Genomic DNA, 19,621 nt, shown 5'->3' with positions numbered 1-19,621 from the left:
TTCATTCAAAATACACTGGAAGTTTATAAGAGCTTGGGCTTCTGAGTAAGATCTGAGTTTAAATCCAGACTGCTACTTCCTTGAATAAGTTACTCATCCTTTAAAAGATTTTCCCATATGTAGAATGGGGAAATAGTCAAATCTAACTCCTAGGATTATTGTGAAGTTTCAAATGACATAATGCAATGAAGTGCTCAGTGCAGTGCTCATCACTTAGCAACTGCTCAGTTACTGTTAGCTTTTACTATTATTTAATTATTTTTTATTATATTTTAGCTTAAGCATTAGGTTTGTCTTGAATATTGAATTCACTGGCTGAGTGAATGCACTGAAGGACTAGTTGTTGCTATACTTGACAGCATTTGCAGAAAGTATTTGTTTAATAAAAATCTCTCTCAAGGGAGGAAACTTCTGAAGAAGATCCCCACATTCTATAATTCTTTTTCATATCTCATGTTATAAGAATTTTTAGCCAGGAAGACTTGCCCCAGATTCCTATCCCTTTGGACCTCTTTATACTCATCAAACATTTTTTATTAATTCTTCCCCATTCTTTGTGAAGGTGCTAAATAATCTTTACTAAAATGTGAGGGTCTAGAGCACAGAGAAGAGGAAACCTGGAAACCATGGAAGAAGATAGGACAAACAAGATTTTGTGTATTTTACTATACTGGTGTAAAGGAGTTGGCCACATTTTAATTTTGTTTTAATGAAAGAAAAATCTTCAGTTTGTTAGGGTTTTTATTTAATTTAAATTTTTGTCACATTAATGCACGTACATAGTCTAAAAAGCCAAACTGTACTATAAGGCTTGTAATGAAGAATGCAATCTCTGGACCCATCTCTTCCCCAAGACTACCCCCTCTACCTCCATTTCCCATGAGTCACTGCTTTCAAGTCTTTTAGCTGGCTGTTCTGGTATTTACACTCATATTTCTAAATAACATGCCTATACTGCAATTTCTTAATATTTCAGTTTTAAATATTAACTATTTGTTGCTATTTATCACCCCCACATTCATAGACACAAATATATTTCCCTCTTTCCATCTCCTCATCTGGTCATATCGTTAGATGAATACTCAATATTTGTTATTATGACCTTTATATACACATTATACTCATGGTTGAGTTAACTATGCAGACTCTTATTTTTCCTCCCTGGTACTACTTTTTATTTTTCTTCAGTTAATAGTTGCCTAGTTCCTTTGCTTAGTTTGCTGTACAACTATGACAAATTACTCTCCCAACTTTTAGGGAGAATTGTAAATATCCTTTCATAATCTTAAACATATCAGGTAATCTACTGTTTTCTTTTTCACTTTCTTTCTTTATTTAAAATTTAAGATACTCATCCTGTAATTCTCCAATGTCTTGTTCCAATCTGGATTATGGTACATAGGAGTCATCCAGGTATTTCCTTCATCTTCAGGTTGAGAAATCCTTTTGCCATGGTGCTGTATTGGATCCCATTTCCTGGATCCTGTATCTCCCTCTGTACTAGATATATTCCAATATTCCAGTTGCCTCACTCTCTTCCCTCAACTCCTCTGCTCCCTTTGCCACTCTGCTATGTACAGGCATACGTTGTTTTATTGCACTTTGTAGATAACACATTTTTTACAAATTAAACGTTTGCGGCAACCCTGCATTGAGCAAGTCTTTCAGCACCATTTTTCCAACAGCATTTGCTCACTTTGTATCTTGATGTTATATTTTGGTAATTCTTGCACTATTTCAAGCCCTCCTCCAGCAAAAAGATTAATACTCACTGAAGGCTCAGATGATGGTTAGCATTTTTAAACAATAAAGTATTTTTAAATTAAGGTACATACATTTTTTGTTCGTTTTGTTGTTATGTAAGACATAATGCTACTGCTCACTTAATAGACTACAGTATAGTTTAAACATAACATTTATATGCACTGGGAAACCAAAAAACATGTGTGACTTGCTGCAATGTTTGTTTTATTGTGGTGGTCTGGAACCGAATCCTCAATAACTCTGAGATATGCCATTCTCTTTGGCTTTTGATTGGGTTTGGCCAATAGGAGACTCAGCATTCGATGTTAGGGAGAGAAGTGAGGATGGGGTATTTATTCTCCTGACTTCTTCCCTCTGTCTGAAGCCACAGCTCCTGCCTGGTAGTCCTCTTCAGATAGCATTGTCTCTGGCTTCCAGTAACCACTCTCTCCCCTTGCCCCTTCAGGCCTACAGCTGTAACTAGGCCCAGAGTGCTGTACTACTCCTTACTGCTTTCCCTAAGCCCTGTCCACACCCTTCTAAACAGTCCCTTTATTAAACTCTCTTCAGTTACCCAGTTTGAGTGTGTCATCTGGTTTGTTCCTTCTTTTTGGTGATAGGTTCTCCAGCAGCTTCCTAAGAAAGGGTATGTGGGAAGTAAGTTGTTTAAAAAAAATCTTGTTTGTCCAAAAATATCTTAATCCTATCCTTACACATGGCCAATAGTTTGGCAGGGATGGATATCTAGGTTAGAAATAATATTCCCTTACGCTGTTCTTGCTTCATTGCTTTCTAGCTTCAACTGTTGCTGTTGAAAAGTGTGAAGATATTCTGGTTTTTAACTCTTTGCATGTGACTTATTTTTTCTCTAACAGCTCTTACAATCTTTTCCTAATCCCAGACCTGAAATTCAACAATGATGTGCCTTGATGTGGGTCTTTTTCATTTGTTGTGCTGGATACTCAATGACTTTCATTCAGTCCTAAAACTTGTCCTTCTTGTGTTTTTTCTTCAGTGATGTCTTTTATGCTTTTTTCTTTTTCATTTCTTTCCAAATTTGGATGTTGGAGCTCAATTGACCCTTAAATTTTCTTTCTTTCTTTTTTTTTCATCACTCATTTTCCTTCAGTTTATGGTTTTGTTTTATTTTCTGGGAGGTTTCCTCAGTTTTATCTTTGAACTCTTCTATTGGGTGGGCCAAAAAGTTCCTTTGGTTTTTAAGTAAAAGACACATTTTTTTTTTCTTGCGGTACACGGGCCTCTCACTGTTGTGGCCTCTCCCATTGCGGAGCACAGGCTCTGGACGTGCAGGCCCAGCGGCCATGGCCCACGGGCCCAGCCGCTCTGCGGCATGTGTGATCCTCCCGGACCGGGGCACGAACCTGCGTCCCCTGCGTCGGCAGGCGGACTCTCAACCACTGCACAACCAGGGAAGCCCCAAAAGACACATTTTTCATTTTCACCAAGGACTTTGTTGAACAGCGTATTCACCCTTTTGTTCCATTACCTTCTGCCACTTTTCAGGCAACTTCATAATTCCATCTTCCCCAAAATTTTTATCTCTTTGAACCAAGAACTGTTCCAGGTACCTTTTACAGTCTTCCAGGGAATTGAAATTTTTTCCATTAAGAGAATTTTGTAAAGATCGAAATAAATGGAAATCTGAAGGCGCAATGTTTGGTGAATATGGCGGATGAATCAGTACTTCTCAGCCAAGCTGTAGCAGTTTTTGCCTGGTCATCCAAAAACATGTGGTCTTGCGTTGTCCTGATTGAAGATTATGCGTTTTCTGTTGACTAATTCCAGACACTTTTCATCGAGTGCTGCTTTCAGTTGGTCTGACTGGGAGCAGTACCTGTTGGAATTAATTGTTTTGTTTTCTAGAAGGAGCTCTTAATAGAGGACTCCCTTCCAATCCCACCATATACACAACATCACCTTCTTTGGATGAAGACCAGCCTTTGGTGTGGTTGGTGGTGGTTCATTTCTCTTGCCCCACGATCTCTTCTGTTCCACATTATTGTACAATATCCACTTTTCATCGCCTGTCACAATTTATTTTAAAAACAGAACGTTTTTGTTACGTTTACGTAAAGAATCGCATGCGGAAATATGGTCAAGAGGTTTTTTCCGCTTAACTTACGTGGAACCCAAACATCAAAGTGATTAACATAACCAAGCTGGGGCAAGTAATTTTCAATGCTTGATTTGGATATTTTGAGTGTGTCACGTGGTATAAGGTTGATTGTTTTCAATTAATGTCTCAATTTGATCACAATCAACTTCAACTGGTCTACCTGACTGTGGAGCGTCGTCCAGTGAGAAACCTGCAGCACGAAACTCTGCAAACCACTTTTGACACGTTTAATCGGTCACAGCACCTTCTCCATACACTGCACAAATGTTTTTGTGCATTTCAGTTGCGTTTTTACCTTTCTTGAAATAATAAAGCATAATATGCCAAAAATGTTGCTTTTTTTCCTCCCATCTTTAATATTAAAATGGCTACACAAAAATTCACCAATGTTTGGGAGTCCGCCTACTGATGCAGGGGACACAGGTTCGTGCCCCGGTCCGGGAGGATCCCGCATGCCGCGGAGCGGCTGGGCCCGTGGGCCATGGCCGCTGGGCCTGCGCGTCCGGAGCCTGTGCTCCGCAACGGGAGAGGCCACAACAGTGAGAAGCCCGCACACAACAACAACAACAACAACAACAAAATTCACCAATGTTCGGAACTTCCCTGGTGGTCCAGTGGGTAAGACTCCATGCTCCCAATGCAGGGGGCTCGGGTTCGATCCCTAGTCGGGGAACTAGATCCTGCATGCATGCTGCAACTAAAAAATATCCTGCATGTTGCAACTAAAGATTCTGTATGCTGCAATGAAGATCCCGTGTGCCACACTAAGACGCGACACAGCCAAAATAAATAAATAAACAAAACTTTCTTTAAAAAAAGATTCACCAATTTTGATTTTTAAAATTTATTTATTTATTTATATTTTTGGCTGCGTGGGGTCTTAGTTGCGGCATGCAGGATCTTTTGTTGTGGCGTGTGGGCTTCTCTCTAGTTGTGGTATGTGGGCTCCAGAGCACGTGGGCTCTGTAGTTGTGGCCCATGGACTTAGTTGCTCTGCAGCATGTGGGATCTTATTTCCCCAACCAGGGTTTGAACCTGGGTCCCCTGCATTGGATGGTGGATTCTTAACCACTGGACCACCAGGGAAGTCCCAGTAAGTTTTTTTTTTAACGCAGGCTGATATGACAGCTGTCAAAATACAATCTAACAAAATTGTTTGGAATGAAGTTAAAGACGACTAAGCACTACTAGAGCCATCTTACGGAAAAAACCGAACGAACCTTTTGGCCAAACTAATACTTAATTTTTATTACAATTGTTGTTATATTTTCCATTTCCAAAAGTATTTTGTTTTTCTCTAAGTGTCATCCTTTTTAAAAATAGATTTATCATCTTATTTCATGGATGCTATCTCTTCTTTTTTCTCTTTGAGGATACTTTACATTGTTGTTCTTTTTAATAGGATTCTTTTTCCTGTTACCTACTTTTCTTCAAGTTCCTTTTGACTATTTCTATTGATCTCTTCCATGTTAGAGACTATCCTCAAGTGTCTGATGATTCTTGATGTTCATTCACATTTAAAGTTAAATCTCCTTCAGGAATTCCAGTTATATATATCTTAAGCTGCTTACAATTGTCTCACAACTGATTTTCTATTCATTTTTTCCCATCTTTTGTTTTGTTTTTAATCTGGACATATACATAGAAAAATTATATTGGATAGTTTCTATTATTATCCCTACAAATTCACAAAAATTTTCTTCTGCAGTGTCTAAACTGCTGTTATTTCCATCCTCATTAGAAGTTCAGTTTGCGCCTTTTTACTATTTTCCATGTTTCTATTTATTATTCAGTCTTTCCTCTACCCTGTAGAACATATGGAATATAGTTATAATAACTTTTAATATTCTTGTCTAGTAATTATATCACCTGTCTCATTTCTCAGTATGTTTCTATTTATTAATTTTTTTCTACTTATAATGGGTTGTATTTTCCTGCTTTCTTTATTTCTGGTAACTTTTTATTAGATGCTAGACATTGTTGTTTTACCTTGCTAGGTGCTGTATATTTTTGCACTCCTATAATTATTCCTGAGCTTTGTTTTGGACATAGTTAATTAGAAATATTTTGATCCTTTGAAGCTTGCTTTTAACTTCATTAGGTGCGACCAGAGTAACCTTTAATCCAGAGCTAATTTTTATTCCACTGCTGAGGCAATGCCTATGAAGTACAATTTTCCACCTTTTTATTTCACTATTTTCTTCTTTTTTTTCAGCCATGCCATGAGGCATGCAGGATCTTAGTTCCCCAACCAGGGATTGAACCCATGTTCCTGCATTGGAAGCACAGAGTCCTAACGACTGCACCACCAGGAAATTCCCTCCACTATTTTCTATCCTTATAATTTTTCACTATCCCCGGCTCTGAGTCCCAGGGCTTGTACCTTCTGCTCTTTTCAGTTGGTTATTTCCCTAGCCTTAAGTAGTTTCTTCATAAACATGCTCTGATCAGTACTTAACTGAAAACTCAAAGGGTGACATTCTGCAGACCTCCAAAACTTTCTACTATGTATCTCTCTCCTCTCCTGTACTGTGCCCAGCATATCATACCTGCCTTGGCTTATCTGGACATCCTGCTCTGTCTCCTCAACTAAGGCGTATCACTGGGCTCAACCTAAGTTCTCTTTTCCTGTGCTCTGGCCTGAAAATTCTGTCCAGACAGTAGGTGGAGGCAATTGTTTGTTTCCTCTTTCTAAGGAATCACTGTTCTGTATAGCTTGATGGCCAATGTCTAAAAAATGTTGTTTTATATATTTTCTTTAATTGTTCAGCTGTTTTAGGTGGGAAGGTGAATCAGGCTTGGCTGAAATCAGAAGTCGCTTCTAGTCTTTTTTTAAAATAACACATACACACACATACATACATACATACACACACATACACACATATGTGTATTTAATAGGCTCTTTATCATATCGCTTATACTCTTATGTTTTGCTTTTTTCAATAATGATATATTCTGGTCATCTTCAGATATTAATTTTTTTTTTTTTTTTTTGCGGTACGCGGGCCTCTAACCGTTGTGGCCTCTCCCGTTGCGGAGCACAGGCTCCAGACGCGCAAGCTCAGCAGCCATGGCTCACGGGCCTAGCCGCTCCGCGGCATGTGGGATCCTCCCGGACCGGGGCACGAACCCGCGTCCCCTGCATCGGCAGGTGGACTCTCAACCACTGCGCCACCAGGGAAGCCCTAAAAATATTTTTGAAGAACAAATTCAAAATTAAAAATGTAAAACCCGTAAAATGCCTAATATTGCACATAATTAAATATCAAGTTTTATGTTTGTAAATTCATACATTTTAATGACTGATAAATTCTTTCTTACTTATTAATTTATTCATATCTTGGTGAATGGAATACCATCTAGGCCCCAAATAGGTATGGTTAGTGTGTGGCTGGGAATATCTGCTCTACCATATCCATTTCCCTAGGCCTTAGGTTTCATTCTTACAGAATCCCAAAGAGGTTTTGGCATCTCAGTTTCATTCGCTATAGGCCATCATTGAAGCCAGGCCCACTAGCAACCAAGCAAATTGTTAGAGTCATACACAGAGACTCAACAAACATGTTAAATCTCCAATCCTAGGTAAGAGCACCTGTGTTAATAAATTTGGTCAGATCCTATCTTATTTTTTCTAATTTTTTAATTGAATGATTCTTTAAATTCTATAGTGCTTTACAGTTTTCAAAAGTTTCACACACATGATTTCATATAATCCCATAATAATCTCTTTTTTCTTTTCCCCTACCCCTATATTGCCCCTCCCCTCTTCCCTCTCCCCACTGGTAACCCCTAGTTTGTTCTCTTATATCCGTGATCCTGTTTCTTTTTTCTTTTATTCACTGTTTGTGTTTAGATTCCACATTCCACATATGAGTGATATCATACAGTATTTGTCTGTCTCTGTCTGACTTAGTTCACTTAGCATAATACCTTCCAAGTCCATCCATGTTGCTGCAAATGGCAAAATTTCATTCTTTTTTATGGCTGAGTAGTATCCCACATCTTCTTTATACATTCATATGTAATGGACACTTAGGTTGTTTCCATACAGATCCTTCCTTACTTTTTTCCTTGGACTGACCCCTGTAGAATATACTCTAAACATGCTTCCCAGATTTCTGACAATGCAAGTTGTCCTTTAACTGCTGTGTTTTCTGTGTATATGGTAATTCCTCCTCTTCAGTATATCGTGCAACTTTCCTTCTGAGCTCTACTGGGAGCTAGTTATTGTTGTGGGCTTGGTAGGATCCTTGATGTGGGTCTTGAGGAGATATATATTTTTTTAATTTGGGTATTATCAGCATATAAATTATATTTAAGCCATAAGATTGGTTGTGGCCACTTACTCACCAAGAAAGTGAGTTTAGACATGAAGAAAAGAGGTGGAAGGGCCAAACCCAACATTTAGAGATCAGGTTGAGGAAGATGAACCAACAAAGGAGGAACGGCCAATGAGGTAAAAGGAAAACTGATACCTAAAAGCAAATGAGGAGTATGATTCAGGGAGAAAGGAGAGATCAATGAACTGAGAATTGACCATTGGATTTGGCCACATAAAGCCTATTGTTGATGTTGGCAGGCAGTTTGAGTTGAGTATTGGTGGCAAAACTCTGATTGGAGTAGGTTTAAGAGAATACATGGAAAGAACTTATAAAACAGAATACAGTCAACATTTTTGAAGAGTTTTTTTATAAAAAGAGTGGAGAACTAGAGTGGGAGCTGGAGGAAAGTGTCAACTCAAGGAACAACTCCTCTCTCTCTGTTTTAGGATGGGATGTTTCAGAGCATGTTTCTGTGCTTGTGTGAATGATCCAGTAGAGACAGAAGAGTTAATGTGCAGGAGGGCATGGGGAGAATTACTAGAGTTATGTCCTTGATGAGTTGAGATGAGAAAGAATGGGATCTAGTGCTCAAATGGAGGGGTTGGCTTTAGGAGCACAGATAATTCATTTTTACAAACAGGAGGAAAGGCAGTATCTGGGCACATATATACAGTGGGTAGATGTGATAATAGTAGGAACTTGTGGAAATTCTCTTTTGAGTGATTTTAATTTCTCAGTGCATTAGTAAATAAGGTCAATTTGGAAACAATATTTTTGAAAAATTCACTAAAATTTTACAAAACCTAGTTTTCATTAATTAATTTTATTGAGATATAATTGACATACAGTAAAATGTGCAGATCTTATGTGTATAGTTTGATCATTTAAGACAATTGTACACCCTCATGTAATAAACACCCCAGTCAAGACAAACACAGGACATTTCCATCAACACAGCAAGGTGCCTCCAGCCGCTTTCTATTCAAGTCCCTCATGTCTCTCCCTTCCACCTCCTGCTGCCCAGCAATGCCAGGCAGCAACTGTTCTAATTTTTATCAGTATAGATGCATTTTTCATCTTTTAAATCTTCATATAGATGGACTAATAAAGTAGGCAGTGTTTTGTGTCTAGCTTCTTTTCTCAATACGTTTTTGAAATCATCTAATTTATTATGTGTATCAATAGTTCATTGTTTGTTATTGCTCAGTAGTATTCCATTGCATGAATATACCACAGTGTGTATTTATTCCCCTATTGATGAACATTTGGGTTGTTTCTGGTTTGCGGCTACAATGAATAAGCTGCTATGAACATTCTTGTGCTAATCTTTTTTTTTTAATAGACCTTTTTCTTAAAAAAAGTTTATTTATATTTTTGGCTGCATTGGGTCTTCATTGCTGTGTGCAGGCTTTCTCTAGTTGCGGCGAGCAGGGGTTACTCTTCGTTGTGGTGTGCGGGCTTCTCATTGCAGTGGCTTCTCTTGTTGTGGAGAACGGGTTCTAGGCCATCAGTAGTTGTGGCACATGGGCTTAGTTGCTCTGCGGCATGTGGGATCTTCATGGACCAGGGCTCGAACCTGTGTCCCCTGCATTGGCAGGTGGATTCTTAACCACTGTGCCAGTAGGAGAGTCCCTTTAATAGATCTTTATTGGAGTATAATTGCTTCACAATACTGTGTTACTTTCTGTTGCACAACAAAGTGAATCAGCCGTATGCATAGACATGTCCCCATATTCCCTTCCTCTTGAGAGTCCCTCCCATCCTCCCTATCCCACCCCTCTAGGTCATTGCAAAGCACTGAACCAATCTCCCTGTGCTATGCTGCTGCTTCCCACCAGCCAACTATTTTTTTTTTTTTTTTTTTTTTTTGTGGTACGCGGGCCTCTCACTGTTGTGGCCTCTCCCGTTGCGGAGCACAGGCTCCGGATGCACAGGCCCAGCGGCCATGGCTCACGGGCCCAGCCGCTCCGTGGCATGTGGGATCCTCCCGGACTGGGCATGTACCTGTGTCCCCTGCATCGGCAGGCGGACTCTCAACCACTGTGCCACCAGGGAAGCCCCCAGACAACTATTTTACATTCCGTAGTATATATATATGTCAATGCTACTCTCACTTCACACCAGCTTTGCCCTCCCACCCCATGTCATCAAGTCCATTCTCTATGTTTACCTCTTAATTCCTGCCCTGCAACTAGTTTCATCAGTAACATTTTTTTTTTTAGATTCCATATATATGTGTTAGCATATGGTATTTGTTTTTCTCTTTCTGACTTACTTCACTCTGTATGACAGACTCTAGGACCATCCACCTCATGACAGATAACTCAATTTCATTTCTTTTTATGGCTGAGTAATATTCCATTGTATATATGTGCCACATCTCCTTTATCCAATCATCTGTTGATAGACACTTAGGTTGCTTCCATGTCCTGGCTATTGTAAATAGTGCTGCAATGAATATTGTGGTGCATGACTCTTTTTGAATTATGGTTTTCTCAGGGTGTGTGCCCAGTAGTGGGATTGCTGGGTCATATGGTAGTTCAATTTTTAGTTTTTGAAGGAATCACCATACTATTTTCCATAGTGGCTGTATCAATTTACCTTCCCACCAACAGTGCAAGAGGGTTCCCTTTTCTCCACACCCTCTGCAGTATTTATTGTTTGTAGATTTTTCAATAATGACCATTCTGACAGGTGTGAGGTAATACCTCATTGTAGTTTTGATTTGCATTTCTCTAATAATTAGTGATGTTGAGCACCCCTTTATGTGTTTGCTGGCAATCTGTATATCTTCTTCGGAGAAATGTCTATTTAGGTCTTCTGCCCATTTTTGGATTGGGTTGTTTGTTTTTTTATATTGAGCTCCATGAACTGTTTGTATATTTTGGAGATTAATCCTTTGTCAGTTGCTTTGTCAGTTTGCAAATATATTCTGCCATTCTGAGGGTTGTCTTTTCGTCTTCTTTATGGTTTACTTTGCTCTGCAGAAGCTTTTAAGTTTCATTAGGTCCCATTTGTTTATTTTTGTTTTTATTTCCACTTCTCTAGGAGGTGGGTCAAAAAGAAACTTGCTGTGATATATGTCATAGAGTGTTCTGCCTATGTTTTCCTCTAAGAGATTTATAGTGTCTGGCCACACATTTCAGTCTTTAATCCATTTGGAGTTTATTTTTGTGTATGGTGTTAGGGAGTGTTCTAATTTCATTCTTTTACATGTAGCTATCCAGTTTTCTCAGCATCACTTATTGAAGAGGCTGTCTTTTCTCCAGTGTATACTCTTACCTCCTTTATCAAAGATAAGGGGAACATATGTCTGTGGGTTTATCTCTGGGCTTTCTGTCCTGTTCCATTGATCTATATTTCTGTTTTTGTGCCAGTATCATACTGTCTTGATTACTGTAGCTTTGTAGTATAGTCTGAAGTCAGGGAGGCTGATTCCTGCAGCTCCTTTCTTCTTTCTGAAGATTGCTTTGGCTATTTGGGGTCTTTTGTGTTTCCATACAAATTGTGAAATTTTTTGTTCTAGTTTTGTGAAAAATGCCATTGGTAGTTTGATAGGTATTGTGTTGAATCTGTAGATTGCTTTGAGTAGTATAGTTATTTTCACAAGATTGATTCTTCCAATCCAAGAACATGGTATATCTCTCCATCTGTTTGTATCATCTTTACTTTCTTTCATCAGTATCTTATAGTTTTCTGCATACAGGTCTTTTGTCTCCTTAGATAGGTTTATTCCTAGGTATTTTATTCTTTTTGTTGCAGTGGTAAATGGAAAGTGTTTCCGTAATTTGTCTTTCAGATTTTTCATCATTAGTATATAGGAATGCAAGAGATTTCTGTGCATTAATTTTGTATCCTGCTACTTTACCAAATTCATTGATTAGCTCTAGTAGTTTTCTGGAAGCATCTTTAGGATTCTCTTTGTATAGTATCATGTCATCTGCAAACAGTGACAGTTTTACTTCTGCTTTTCTGATTTGGATTCTTTTTCTTTCTTTTTTTTCTCTGATTGCTGTAGTTAAAACTTCCAAAACCATGTTGAATAATAGCGGTGAGAGTGGGCAACCTTATCTTGTTCCTGATGTTAGTGGAAATGGTTTCAGTTTTTCACCACTGAGAATGATGTTGGCTGTGGGTTTGTCATATATGGCCTTTATTATGTTTAGGAAAGTTCCCTCTATGCCTACTTTCTGGAGAGTTTTTATCATAAATGGGTGTTGAATTTTGTCAAGAGCTTTCTCTGCATCTGTTGAGATGATCATATGGTTTTTATTCTTCAATTTGTTAATAAGTTTTATCACATTGATTGATTTGCATATATTGAAGAATCCTTGCATTCCTGGGGTAAACCCCACTTGATCATGGTGTATGATCGTTTTATTGTGCTGTTGGATTCTGTTTGCTAGTATTTTGTTGAGGATTTTTGCATCTATGTTCATCAGTGATACTGGCCTGTAGTTTCCTTTCTTTGTGACATCTTTGTCTGGTTTTGGTATCAAGGTGATGGTGACCTCTTAGAAAGAGTTTGGGAGTGTTCCTCTCTCTGCTATATTTTGGTAGAGTTTGAGAAGGATAGGTGTTAGCTCTTCTCTAAATGTTTGATAGAATTCACCTGTGAAGCCATCTGGTCCTGGGCTTTTGTTTGTTGGAAGATTTTTAATCACAGTTTCAATTTCAGTGCTTGTGATTGGTCTGTTTAAATTTTCTCTTTCTTTCTGATTCAGTCTCAGAAGGTTGTGCTTTTCTAAGAATTTGTCCATTTCTTCCACGTGGTCTATTGTATTGGCATAGAGTTGCTTGTAGTAATCTCTCATGATCCTTTGTATTTCTGCAGTGTCAGTTGTTACTTCTCCTTTTACATTTCTAATTTGTTGATTTGAGTCTTCTCCCTTTTTTTCTTGATGAGTCTGGCTAATGGTTTATCAATTTTGTTTATCTTCTCAAAGAACCAGCTTTTTGTTTTATTGATCTTTGCTATCATTTCCTTCACTTCTTTTTCATTTATTTCTGATCTGATCTTTATGATTTCTTTCCTTCTGCTAACTCTGGAATTTTTTTGTTCTTTGTTCTCTAATTGCTTTAGTTGTAAGGTTAGGTTGTTTATTTGAGATTTTTCTTGTTTCTTGAGATAGGATTGTATTGTTGTAAACTTCCCCTTAGAACTGCTTTTGCTGCATCCCATAGATTTTGGGTCGTTATTTTTTCATTGTGATTTGTTTCTAGGTATTTTTTGATTTCCTCTTTGATTTCTTCAGTGATTTCTTGGTTATTTAGTAGCATATTGTTTAGCCTCCATGTGTTTGTATTTTTTATAGTTTTTTTTTTCCTGTAATTGATATCTAGTTTCATAGCATTGTGGTCAGAAAAGGCACTTGATAGGATTTCAATTTTCTTATATTTACCAAGGCTTGGTTTGTGACCCAAGATATGATCTATCCTGGAGAATGTTCCATGAGCACTTGAGAAGGAAGTGTATTCTGTTGTTTTTGTATGGAATGTCTTATAAATATCAATTGATTTTCTTCTCATCTGTGCTGAAGTTGTGTGTGGAGTCTGTTTTGACACCCGGACTCCCTAAAAGACGTTGATGTTGGGCACCAAAGGTGGCGCGGGATTCATGGTGAAGGTCTGGGGCTTGTCTTGGTCTTGCTCGGCCAACGAAGTGCAGCAGTTTTTTTCTGACTGCAAAATTCAAGATGGGGCTCAAGGTGTTCATTTCATCTACACCAGAGAAGGCAGACCGAGTGGCGAGGATATAGTTGAACTTGAATCAGAAGATGAAGTCAAATTGGCCGTTAAAAAAAGACAAAGAAACTATGGGACACAGATATGTTGAAGTATTCAAGTCAAACAACATTGAAATGGATTGGGTGTTGAAGCATACTGGTCCAAATAGTCTTGACACGGCCAATGATGGTTTTGTATGGCTTAGAGGACTCCCCCTTGGATGTAGCAAGGAAGAAATTGTTCACTTCTTCTCAGGGTTGGAAATCGTGCCAAATGGGATAACATTGCTGGTGGACTTCCAGGGGAGGAGTACGGGGGAGGCCTTCGTGCAGTTTGCTTCACAGGAAATAGCTGAAAAGGCTCTAAAGAAACACAAGGAAAGAATAGGGCACAGGTATATTGAAATCTTTAAAAGCAGTCGAGCTGAAGTTAGAACTCACTATGATCCACCATGAAAACTTATGCCCATGCAGTGGCCAGGTCCCTATGGCAGAGGGTATAACAGCATTGGAAGAGGAGCTGGCTTTGAAAGGATGAGGCGTGGTGCTTATGGTGGGGGTTATGGAGGCTATGATGATTATATGTCTATAATGATGGCTATGGATTTGGGTCAGATAGATTTGTTGTTCAGGAATGTGAGATCACAGATATGGGGATGGTGGCTCTACTTTCCAGAGCACAACAGGACACTGTGTACACATGCAGGGATTACCTTACAGAACTACTGAGAATGACATTTATAATTTTTTTTCACCACTCAACCCTGTGAGAGTACATTTTGAAATTGGTCCTGATGGCAGAGCAACTGGTGAAGCAGATGTCAAGTTTGCAACTCATGAAGATGCTGTGACAGCTATAGCAAAAGACAAAGCAAATATGCAACACAGATATGTAGAACTCTTCTTGAATTCTACAGCAGGAGCAAGTGGTGGTGCTTACAAACACAGATATGTAGAGCTCTCCTTGAATTCTACAGCAGGAGCAAGCAGTGGTGCTTATGGTAGCCAAATGATGGGAGGCATGGGCTTGTCAAACCAGTCTAGTTATGGCGGCCCAGCCAGCCAGCAGCTGAGTGGTCATTATGGAGGTGGCTATGGTGGCCAGAGCAGCATGAGTGGATATGACCAAGTTTTACAGGAAAACTCCAGTGATTTTCAATCAAACACTGCATAGACAGCCAAGGAGCACTGAACAGCAGCTGCTTCAGTAGTGGAAGCTGAGCATCTATGGGAGTGAATGGAATGGGAGGGATGTCTAGCATGTCCAGTATGAGTGGTGGATGGGGAATGTAATTGATTCTGATCACTGACTCTTGGTCAACATTTTTTAAAAGAAAAAAAAACTTAAGTTTTAACAGTTTTGCAATACAAGCTTGTGATTTATGCTTACTCTAAGTGGAAATCAGGATTGTGTTAAAGACTTAAGTTTCAGTATTTTTGAACACAAACATTCATTTAGGATGTAACTAGGTTGAGTAATCTATTACTGTTAAATAATTTTCAGCTTTTCTCAAGTTAGTTATATTGTAGGATGTATTTAAACAGTAGATTTATTTAGGTTAAAGCAGCTGAATTATGTTAAATGTTGCTTGCACCACATTACGTTTAACACTGGATGCATTGTTGAAAGACATGCTTTTTTGTAGAACTCAGTATAGGAGCTGTGTCTACAATTAAAAGTGAAACATTTGGCATGTTTATTAATTCTAGTTTCATTTAATAACCTCTATGGTACGTAAGTTTAAGCTTTTTTTTTTTAAGTTAATGGGGAAAATTTGAGACGCAATACCAATACTTTAGGATTTTGGTCTTGGTGTTTGTATGAAATTCTGAGGCCTTGATTTAAATCTTTTCATTGTATTGTGATTTTCCTTTTAGGTGTATTGTGCTAAGTGAAACTTGTCGAATAAGTCTTCCTTTTAAAAACTGAAAAAAAAATCAATTAAGTCCATCTTGTTTAATGTATTATTTAAAACTTGTGTGTCCTTAGTTATTTTCATTTTGGATGATCTGTCCATTGGTGAAAGTGGGGTGTTAAAGTCCCCTACTATGATTGTGTTACTGTCGATTTCCCCTTTTATGGCTGTTAGCATTTGCCTAATGTATTGAGGTGCTCCTATGCTGGGTGCATAAATATTTACCATTGTTATATCTTCTTCTTGGATTGATCCCTTCATCATTATGTAATGTCCTTCTTTGTCTCTTGTAATAGTTTTTATTTTAAAGTCTAGTTTGTCTGATATGAGAATTGCTACTCCAGCTTTCTTTTGATTTCCATTTGTATGGAACATCTTTTTCCATCCCTTCACTTTCAGTCTGTATGTGTCTCTAGGTCTGAATTGGGTCTCTTGTAGACAGCCTATATATGGGTCTTGTTTCTGTATCCATTCAGCCAGTCCATGTCTTTTGGTTGGAGCATTTAATCCATTTACATTTAAGGCAGTTATCGATATGTATGTTCCTATTACCATTTTCTTAATTGTTTTGGGTTTGTTTTTGTAGTTCTTTTCCCTCTCTTTTGTTTCCTGCCTAGAGAAGTTCCTTTAGCATTTGTTGTAAAGCTGGTTTGGTGGTGCTGAATTCTCTTAGCTTTGCTTGTCTGTAAGCGTTTTAATTTCTCATCTGAATGAGATCCTTACTGGGTAGAGTAATCTTGGTTGTAGATTTTTCCCTTTCATCACCTAAATTTGTCCTGCCACTCCCTTCTGGCTTGCAGAGTTTCTGCTGAAAGACCAGCTGTTAACCTTATGGGGATTCCCTTATGTGTTATTTGTTGCTTTTCCCTTGCTGCTTTTAATATTTTTTCTTTGTATTTAATTTTTGATAGTTTGATTAATATGTGTCTTGGTGTGTTTCTCCCTGGATTTATTCTGTATGGGACCCTCTGTGCTTTCTGGACTTGATTGACTATTTCCTTTCCCATATTAGGGAAGTTTTCAACTATAATCTCTTCAAATATTTTTCAGTCCCTTTCTTTTTCTCTTCTTCTGGGACCCCTATAATTCAAATGTTGGTGCGTTTAATGTTGTCCCAGAGGTCTCTGAGGCTCTCCTCAATTCTTTTCATTCTTTTTCTTTTTTTATTCTTTTTTTTTTTTTTTTGCGGTACGCGGGCCTCTCGCCGCCGTGGACTCTCCCGCCGCGGAGCACAGGCTCCGGACGCGCAGGCTCAGCGGCCATGGCCCACGGGCCCAGCCGCTCCGCAGCATGTGGGATCCTCCCGGACCGGGGCACGAACCCGCGTCCCCTGCATCGGCAGGCGGACTCTCAACCACTGCGCCACCAGGGAAGCCCCATTATTTTTCTTTATTCTGCTCTGTGGTAGTTATTTCCACTATTTTATCTTCCAGGTCACTTATCTGTTCTTCTGCCTCAGTTATTCTGCTATTGATTCCTTCTAGAGAATTTTTAATTTCATTTATTGTGTTGTTCATCTTGTTTGCTCTTTAGTTCTCCTAGGTCATTCTTAAACATTTCTTGTATTTTCTCCATTCTATTTCCAACATTTTGGATCATCTTTACTGTCATTACTTTGAATTCTTTTTCAGGTAAACTGCCTATTTCCTCTTCATTTGTTTGTGCTGGTGGGTTTTTACTTTGCTCCTTCATCTGCTGCGTATTTCTCTGTCTTCTCATTTTGCTTAACTTACTGTGTTTGGGGTCTCCTTTTCGCAGTTTGCACATTCGTAGTTCCCATTGTTTTTGGTGTCTGCCCCCAGTGGGTAAGGTTGGTTCAGTGTGTTGTGTAGGCTTCCTGGTGGAGGGGACTAGTGCCTGTGTTCTGGTGGATGAGGCTGGATCTTGTCTTTCTGGTGGGCAAGACCACGTCCAGTCGTGTGTTTTGGGTTGTCTGTGAACTTATTATGATTTTAGGCAGCCTCTCTGCTAATGGGTGGGATTGTGTTCCCGTCTTGATAGTTATTTGGCATGGGGTGTCCAGCACTGGAGCTTGCTAGTCATTGAGTGGAGCTGGGTCTTAGCACTGAGATGGAGACCTCAGGGAGAGCTCTTGCCAATTGATATTATGTGGGGCCAGGAGTTCTCTGGTGGTCCAATGTCCTGAACTCGGCTCTCCCACCTTAGAGACACAGGCCTGACACCTGGCTGGAGCCCCAAGACCCTGTCATTTACATGGTGAATGTCAAGACCACTAATCTTCTCCCCGCCAACAACTCCAGAATGTCAGCAGCCAGAGTTTGGTTGTTCCAGTCAGGAGATTGAATGGGTCATCTCACCATTGCTGCTTCTCCAACAGGCTCAAGGATTCTCCTCTAAACACTTTGAAGAAGCAGTGCTGTAGTCCAATGGGTTGGCAGCGGGGCAGCAGAGATCCCCCCAAGAGATCCTGAGAGAACTGCAGTAATTTTCACCTGTTCCTCATCCTCCACCAGTGCTATGGTGCTGCCATAATACTTCCATACAAAGGCCCTGTGTTTCTCTTTTTGAATTATGGTTTTCTCTGGGTATATGCCCAGTGGTAGGATTGCTGGGTCATATGGTAGTTCTATTTTTAGTTTTTTAAGGAACCTCCATACTTTTTCCATAGTGGTTGTGTCAATTTACATTCCCACCAACAGTGTAGGAGGGTTCCCTTTTCACCACACCCTTTGCAGCATTTATTGTTTCTAGATTTTTTTGATAATGGCGATTCTGACAGGTGTGAGGTGATACCTCATTGTAGTTTTGATTTGCATTTCTCTAATAATTAGTGATGTTGAGCATCTTTTTACGTGCCTCTTGGCCATCTGCATGTCTTGCTTGGTGAAATGCCTATTTAGGTCTTCTGCGCATTTTTACCTGGATTGTTTGTTTTTTTTGACGTTGAGCTCCATGAGCTGTTTGTATATTTTGGAGATTAATCCTTTGTCTGTTGTTTCAGTTGCAAATATATCCTCCCATTCTGAGGGTTATCTTTTCATCTTGTTTATGGTTTCCTTTGCTGTGCAAAAGCTTTTAAGTTTCATTAAGGTCCATTTGTTTATTTTTATTTCTGTTACTCTAGGAGGTGGGTCAAAAAATATCTTGCTGTGGCTTATGTCAGAGTGGTTTTCCTATGTTTTCCTCTAAAAGTTTTATAGTGTCTGGTCTTACATTTGAGTCTTTAATCCATTTGGAGTTTATTTTTGTGTATGGTGTTGGGTCGTGTTCTAATTTCAGTCTTTTACATGTAGCTGTCCAGTTTTCCCAGCATCACTTATTGAAGAGGCTATCTTTTCTCCATTGTATGTTCTTGCCTCCTTTGTCATAAATTAGGTGCCCATATGTGCGTGGGATTATCTCTGGGCTTTCTATCCTGTACGATTGATCTGTATTTCTGTTTCTGTGCCAGTACCATACTGTCTTGATTACTGTAGTTTCAAGTATAGTAGGTAGGTATAGTTTGAAGTCAGGGAGCCTGATTCCTCCAACTTCGTTTTTCTTTCTCAAGATTACTTTGGCTATTCGGGGTCTTTTGTGTTTCCATACGAATTGTAAGATTATTTTGTCCTAAATCTGTGAATAATGCCATTGGTAGTTTGATAGGGATTGCATTGAATCTGTAGATTGCTTTGGGTAGTATAATTATTTTCACAAAATTGATTCTTACAATCCGAGAACATGGTATATTTCTCCATCTGTTTATGTCATCTTCTATTTCTTTTATAAAAAATAAATTTATTTATTTATGGCTGTGTTGGGTCTTCATTGCTG

At 38.9% G+C, this 19,621-nt stretch overlaps 1 protein-coding gene and 1 pseudogene across 6 annotated transcripts in view; both read left to right on the top strand.

Annotated features, from left to right (window-relative positions):
* The window catches only part of RABGAP1L (RAB GTPase activating protein 1 like), a 797,484-nt gene that overhangs the window by 52,746 nt on the left and 725,117 nt on the right, over positions 1 to 19,621 (top strand). The gene's annotated exons all lie outside the window — the stretch shown is intronic.
* Positions 13,227 to 15,369, top strand: LOC307183155 (heterogeneous nuclear ribonucleoprotein H-like; annotated as a pseudogene). The gene has a single exon. The product of its transcript is annotated as a heterogeneous nuclear ribonucleoprotein H-like (transcript).

Source organism: Stenella coeruleoalba (assembly GCF_951394435.1).
Source record: "Stenella coeruleoalba genome assembly, chromosome: 1".
Taxonomy (NCBI): Eukaryota; Metazoa; Chordata; class Mammalia; order Artiodactyla; family Delphinidae; genus Stenella; species Stenella coeruleoalba.
This window is presented reverse-complemented; position numbering and strand designations above follow the sequence as displayed.